The following is an 8,103-nucleotide window of genomic DNA, read 5'->3' as shown; positions in this document are numbered from 1 at the left end:
GAACCTTCAGGTCATTTTTTTCAAGTAGTCAAGCCTCAAATACCAACAGTGTATAGTACCTTTTCTTGAACTGATGTGCCTTCTCATGATCTTTGGATTCTGTCACTAGAGAAGGGTTTAAAAGTAAGCTTCTTTCTCAGGCATGCAAATTACAGGGCAGATGGTTAAGGGCACCTCATTATGCTATCTTTGGAAAAGACAAGGAGAATGGTGACCCATAGAATTCATAATAGGTGAAACAAATTAAGCAATAACTTGCCAGGCCAAAAAAAAAAAAAATCAAATAAAGTGAATGTCATAAGTAGAAGCAATTTAATCCACACACAGTGAGGGTTGCACATGGATATAGAAAAGAGAAGAGTTATAAAAAACATAAACATTGTCTTCTCATGTGGCTTTTCAAATCTCTAGGGAAAAAATAGAACATTTAATAAGGGATAGGGGAGAATTTGACTATCATTTGTGGAAGAAAAACTAGACCCTTCCTCTGCATTAACCAAGATAAGAAAAGAAATACAAATGCACTAGAATACATGCTAATTCAATTTTGTTACCTAATTTTGACATGTGATATCAATACAGAAAGGTAAATGAAGTGGTGTGTACAGTTTAAGAAATTATTGTGAAATAAACAACTGTGGAACCACTCAGATCCAGAAATAGATCAGCAGAAATAGTTGTTCTCCCAGAAATTCATCATCTGCTCTTCCCCAGTTATAGAACCATCCCTTCGCAGGCGGTAACTACTGGCATGACTTTTGTGATAAGCATGTACTTCAGTGTTTCTTTGGCTTCATCACATCTATGCATCCCTAAACAGTTCTACTTTCAACAGTATGTGTTTTGTAAGCATTGCTTCTTTTTTTTCAAAATTATAGCTGGGAGATTGAGTTACACTGTTTTCTACATCTTTATTTTGCACATTTTCATTGCTGAGTAATATCCCATTAAAACAATACACTGAAACAGTAATCCTCAAAGTGTGGTCTGCTGATCTCTTGTGTTCTCAAATCTTTTTCAGGGGGTCCACAAGGTCAGAACTGTTTTTATTATAATACTATAATGCTGTTTGACTTTTTTGTTTCATTTGCATGGATGTTGCAAAGTAGAAAGCAGGTAACACTGCTTGTGACTTAACATGAATCAATGCAGTGGCAATAAACTGTCACAGTAGCCACTGTGCAATAGTTTAAATTGTGAACTAAACTCATGACTTTTTCATGAAATGCTGTTTTTACTAAAATAATTGCTCACGGTTGCCTGTAATCCCAGCACTTTAGGAGGTCAAGGCAGTTGGATAACTTAAGCCCAGGAGTTCAAGACCAGTTTAGGTAACATGGCAAAACCCTGTCTCTACAAACAAAGAAAACAAAAATTAACCAGGCACAGTGGTGCATACCCGTAGTTTCAGCTACTTGAGAGGCCGTGGCAGAAGGATCCCCTGAGTCCGGGGAGGTTGAGGCTACAGTGAGCCATGGTCATGCCACTGCACTCCAGTCTGGGCGATAGAGTAAGACCGCAAACAAAAATGATAGATAGATAGATAGATAAATAGATAGCTAGATACACACACGCACACACACACATATATGTTCTCAAGTCTAAACAAGCATATATAGCATATAGATATAATATACATATAATTCCTAATGAGATCAATCATTGTATGAATCAGTGTACTACAATATATTTTAATTTTATTCTTAAGTGGTACTTGGGTTGTTTCCAATAGGGTTGTAATGAACATTTCTTTGAAGATTGTGGTACATATTTCTTGGTACATATGTGCAAAAATTTCTTTGAGGTACTTACCTAGACGCAAAATTACTGAATTACTATATCTTCTATTACTAGGTAATTATTTTCAGAAATATTTTATATAGTCTGGTTACTAGGCCTTTTCACATTAGGCATATTACAAGTATTTTCTGTCACTCTGTTTTTTTCTTTTAATTTTTCTTACTAAAACATTGTTTATATGATACTGAGTTAGAAAAGATCCTTTCCAAAAAAAAAAAAAAAAAAAAAAAAAAAAAAAAACACGAAATAAAACCATAGAAGATTGATAGATCTGAGTTCAAGGATTTTTAAAAAAATTGTATTATTAAAATACCACAATAGACATAACCAAATGCAAAAAAAAAAAAAAAAAAAAAAAGGAAATAAGAGTCAAAATCTTTGGCGTACAAATTCTCATAAAAGTAACGAGGAAAAAGAAAAACTAGCCTGATTGATGAGATTATACATGGGAAAGCTATTCACAAAATAAACATAGATGACAAATGCACTAAGAAAATAAGATTAACTGTACTTATAATCAGATGAATGTGTAAAACATATCAAAAAGAAAAGAAAATTAACGGCCCTGGTGACTCACACCTGTAATCCCAGCACTTTGGGAGGCCAAGGCAGGAGGGTTTCTTGAGGCTAGGAGTTTGAGACTAGCCTAGGCAAAATAGCAAGACCCTATCTCTACAAAAAATTTTTTAAAAAAATTAGTTAGGTGTGGTGGCGCTTGCCTGTAGTACCAGCCACCCAAGTGGCTGAAGCAGGAGGATTACTTGAGGCCAGGAGCTTGAGGCTGCAGTAAGCCAAGATGTTGCCACTGCACTCCATCCAGGACGACAAAATGTGACCCTGTCTCAAAAAAACATAATTTAAAACTTTTAAAGAAAGAAAAGAAAAATGGTGAAAGCAGTCTCATTAATTTGACAATGTTAAAAATAACAGACCAAACTTGAGAACAACAAAGCTTTAAGGAACCAGCTATTTACTTCTATGAATTGCTAATGAAAGGGTAAATGGGCATAATTCTTCTAGAATGGTTCTTATCACCATTTGATTCAGGTGTTTTGAGAAGCTTAAATGTATTTTTAGAATAAAATTATTTTATTCAGTCCTATGATAGATGCACCAATAACATTTCCACAACTTTGTTTTACTAAGTAACAAAAAAAAATGACTTGAGTTCCTGTGATTTATGAACAAAAGGGTATTCTTTTTCACAGAATCTATGAATCTCATAAAGTTGATTTCATTTTAAAGACATTTCAAAACATTTCTGAGAGTTCCTTAAAACTCATTTATTTTTTAACACTACTGAAGAGAAGTAAATGTTGGTGTTATAATTTCAAACTTCAATACCTTAATTTACTGTTTACAATTTTACAATACATTTATAGAGGGAATACTAAAGGTCAAGCATGATTTTTACATATATATATATAAATGAACTCAATTCTAAGAGGTTCTTTTCTAATCCTGATTTTACTTTTCAGATGTCACACAGTTAGTAAGTTCCAGGGGCAAAATTCTTCATTGTTATTCATATAAAAACTTTGTGTATAAAAATGAATGAATTATAAAATATAAAAATGTTTGGTTCATGGAAAATACTGAAATGCTGCAATGCGTTTCTTATGTAAATAACACTGTTTCTTTATTGAAATACTTTTTTACTAGCTGATTGTAGAGGCCCTACCTTGCTCATGTTTCATGTTATATGAATATAACCAGGGATTTGGATGCAAGGAGTTTATTTACAGATGTAAATATAATCATGTCAGTAACCAGTTTTCTAACAATTCTCCTTAATCTGCCTTAGCTAGTAGTTATTTTACAAATTTAAGAAATGCAGTGTTTTTGTTAAAGATTTTAAAGTCAGCCTTTGATATTTGATACACTAGTCTCCACTACTGTAAAACAAAATAAAATGAACAAATAAACAAAAGTCTCTTCCATATGTTGTAAAAACAGCCAGAGAAGACTCTTAGATCGTTTCATGTGAAGTGCTGTGTAAATTCGCTGTAAGCATTATGACAGACGGGAGAGAACTAATTTACATTTTGAGAAAGCTTCTGCCTTGCAGAGGAATTTTCTTAAGATAATTTGTATTCATATCTAAATCATAAAAAGCTCAAGATTAAGCACTTTAATTGCCATTTATAGTGCAAAGAAAAATGCAATCGAGCCATTTATGTTCCATTTTCTTTTATTTTTTCTGAATCATCATCTTCTTTGAACAATTATTCCAAAGGTAGTGTTTTCTTTCTGTCCTTTGTGGGGTATCCTGCACTTTGGCTGATGATTAAAAACTTGCCATTTCCCTTCATCCTCATTACCATACTCATTGTTCTCTTTAGTTGGGTGCTTTTTGGATGTCATCCTTGTCCTGCAGAGAGCTGCAGGATTCCATCAGATCTGTTCGGGCACCTGAGCCTAATTAAGGAAGTTCTAACTTCTCTTTTTATCATAGCTTTGGTAAATGAGGATGTTTACAGCTAAGTGTCTTAGGATTGAGTGAATACTTTAAAATGGATCAGTGCTAAAGATCATAAAGCATATCACGTATCCACATTACATATCTGATAAAGAGAAATAGAGCATGACACATTTTCATGTAAGAATCTGTTTATTTGTAGCGCCCATGATGTGGTAGAGATTGCATGCCATGTATAGAGTTACCGTTGGAATAGTGTAAACTGCTATATTGTGAACTATAACAACTGAATTGAAAAAGGAAACAAACAAAGACAGACAGAAACAGTCCTGGACAATGGAAATTAATGAAGAGTGATTGGTATTCTTTTGATCCTCTGGTTTCTCTGTGTCGGATTCTCTTTGGTGACATTAAGTATGATTAGTATTATAGTTGTAAGAACTCTGGCTAATGTAAGCAACAGAGAAATGTGCTGGAAGAATATCTGATCCCTTAGAGAATCATTGGGGAGGCTGAAGAGCCCAGCTAGAGAAAAGGGCATGCAGGAAGCAAAGGATGCTAAGCACACAAGCCCAGAGCCTCCTCCAGTTAAGGAGGCTGCTAATAGCACGAGTAACACAGGATGTGTGATAATCAGTCTTCTGCTGGACTCTCATTGTGGTCTTTGCTATGAGTTGTTATTATTATTATTTTAACATCTTCGTATTATTTTTTTCAAGACTCAAAATCCAAGCAGGATTAAGTAATTGACTTGACCTAGGTCACAGCCTACACTGCAGTTATGGAGGAACAGAGAGAGAGTCCCTGGTGTTGTCAGCCTTGTGATGGAGAAATGGACCCTGTTCTCCAAAAGGCATTTGCAAGGAGGGATTTAAAACTGGAAGGATCTCAAATGGATTTTGTTTGTTGATTTGTCTGGTTTTTTTTGTTTTTGTTTTGTTTTGTTTTGTTTAGTTTTTTTGAGACGGAGTCTCACTCTGTTGCCCAGGCTGGAGTGCAGTGGTGCGATCTCAGCTCACTGCAAGCTCCACTTCCCGGGTTCCCGCCATTCTCCTGCCTCAGCCTCCTGAGTAGCTGGGACTACAGGTGCCCGCCACTGTGCCTGGCTAATTTTTTTTGTTGTTGTTGTTTTAGTAGAGACAGGGGATCTCACCATGTTAGCCAGGATGGTCTCGATCTCCTGACCTCGTGATCTGCCTGCCTCAGCTTCCCAAAGTGCTGGGATTACAGGCGTGAGCCACCGCGCCCAGCCAAATGTTGTTTAGTCGAAAGACTATGGCCCACATCAGTCATCACTGTCATATCCACAGATAATAGAATGCTGAAAAGAAGCTAACTGAAAAACAACCTGGGTTCTATTCAAATTCAGTTCTTAGCGTTGTGTGACTTTCTCTAAGCCTGGGTGTCCTCAGTTTTAAACTGGGGTGATATTGTTTTGCCCAGAATATCTCATTGCATTGTAAAGAGTGAAATGAGATAATTTATGCAAAGTTTCTTTCCATTTCTTTTCATTCAAAAAATGTGGTAATAGTCTACCTGTGTGAGCAAAATACAAAAAAAAAAAAAAAAGGAAGAAAGAAGTTAATAGTAACTATTTATTTGCTAAGAAATATATAAATGTGAGGTATGAGGTATTAGCAACATTTTTGTTTACAAATATATTGAAAACATACGTATTTATTTTTCATTGTTTGAAAATTAAGACAAATGGATGAAAAAGAAAAAACAGTGCTATGATAAATGTGAAACAATTAGGAGAGCAGAAAATTAATGTTGAGGTACTCCCCTGCACTGGGGATCTTTCTCCCAATCCAGCCATCCATTTTTGTGTGTGAGGGAGTTGACATTCTTATAAAACCCCAACTGTAGAAAGAAGTGACTGGTCTAATGATGGATCTTTCATCGAACGTGACCCATCAGAACTAATTCCTAAAACTTTTAAACTTGGAACCATCTATAAAGTGTGCTCCTGGTTAGAAGCAATACTGCGTGGTATGCATCGTTGTTGAATATATATTCAGTGTGTCCGCTCGTTGTGGTGCTGGGGGCATCACTGAAGCAGGAAGGGAAAGTCCACCTCTTTAGCCGGTGCTTTTTCCATGGAGGATTAAACATGCCTCCCTGGAAAAGATCAGGTGTAATCAATGTGCTGCCAGATGACTGGCTGGGCTATCTCAGGAGTTTTCAGTATTTGTCTCTGCTATTTGCATATTAGAAACTCAGGAGTACCAGTATCCAGACCAGCTTACTGAGTTTTCAGCCTCTGCTATTTGCATATTGGAAACTCAGGAGCACCAGTATCCAGATCGGCTTGTTGAGAAAAGCCTACGTCGTTCAGCCCATGAACCACTTCAGTCTTCTCTGCGTGGCCATTTCTCATATGTGATGGCTACGGCAAAAGCTGACTGACTTTACCAGATAGGTCACCTTGTCAACCACATTATTGACTCTACATAGTGGATGCTCTCTTGTGGACACTGGCACAGAAAATGGATGTTTTCACATTGTTGCCCATTTTAAGAGTTTCAGCCACATATCATTCCCCCAGAAACACAATTTTGCAACATTAACATTTGATGGTGACCCTGATGTCACCAGTTCTCCCGGAGATGCAATATTGTTTTTGGATTACCATCCTGGTGGGAAGGGGTCATTTCAGTGGCTTCCATTTGGCCCTTCTACCATAAGAGTTTTCACTCCATAGATCAGGAAACGAATATGGATGCTGCCAATAATTCAATATATATCTTCTTAGTTCGCAGTTTATATCTGTAGAAATAACCGCCAGTTGGGTCTACAGTTCTGTTGGACTTACTAGGCAGTTGGGTCAAGACTTTCCACAGTGCTCAGGATGGTCAGAGTTCTGAGCCTCTATTAATAAGCCCCAGTATGTAGCTTTGTTTTATCCCCGAGGGGCCCTCTAGACATGGCTTCAAGGAAGGCTTTATAATATAGCCCTTGTTATGAACTGAAACATGGCCCCCAAATCCTAGCCCTGAACACCTCAGGATGTGACTGAGTGTATTTGAAGATGATACCTTTAATTAAGTAATTAAGCTAAAATGAAGCTATTGTGTGGGTGGTGGTGGGGGGTGTTCATCATCCAATCTGACTAGTGTCCTTATAAGAAGAGGAAATTTGAACACATTAAAAAAACACACCAGGGGCACTCATGCAGCACAGAGTGACAACCACATGAAGAAACAGAAAGAATGCAGGAATTTGCAAACCGAGGAGAAGGGGTCTCAGGGGAAGCCAGAGCTGCTGACACTTTGCTCTTGGTCTTTGAGACTCCAGAATTGTGAGATATAAATTTCTGATTTTTAAGCCATTCAGCCTGAGGTATTTTGTTGTGGCACTCAAGCAAATTAATACAATTCTGCTGCTATAATAAAGCAGCACTAACTTAGTGGCTTAAAATAACACAAATGAGTTATCTTACATTTCTGCAGGTTACATGTCCAAATGTGTCACCCTGGGCTAAAATCAAGTTGTCAACATGACTGCATTCCTTTCTGGATACTCTAGGAGAAAATCTATTTCTCTGCCTTTTCCAGCTTCTAGAGGCCACCCACATTCTTTGGTCTGTGGTCTTCTTTCTTCCATCATCAAAGTCCACAACCTTGCATCTTTCTGGTCATTCTTCCGTCATCACATTATTTTCTCTGAATCTCCTCTGCCTCCCTCTGCTACTCTTAAAGATCCTTGTGGCTGAATTGGACTCACTTGTATAATCCAGAAAAACATCCTTATTTTGATGTCATCTGAACGAGCCCATTGTAACCATAATTCCACATGTAATCTTAATTTTCCTTTGCCCTATAATATAATATTATTCTGGGAGTTCAGATATGGACACCTTTGTGAGGAGGGCATTAGTCTCC

Source organism: Macaca mulatta, chromosome 8, assembly GCF_049350105.2.
Source record: "Macaca mulatta isolate MMU2019108-1 chromosome 8, T2T-MMU8v2.0, whole genome shotgun sequence".
NCBI classification, from domain to species: Eukaryota; Metazoa; Chordata; class Mammalia; order Primates; family Cercopithecidae; genus Macaca; species Macaca mulatta.
Note: the sequence above shows the minus strand (reverse complement) of the source record.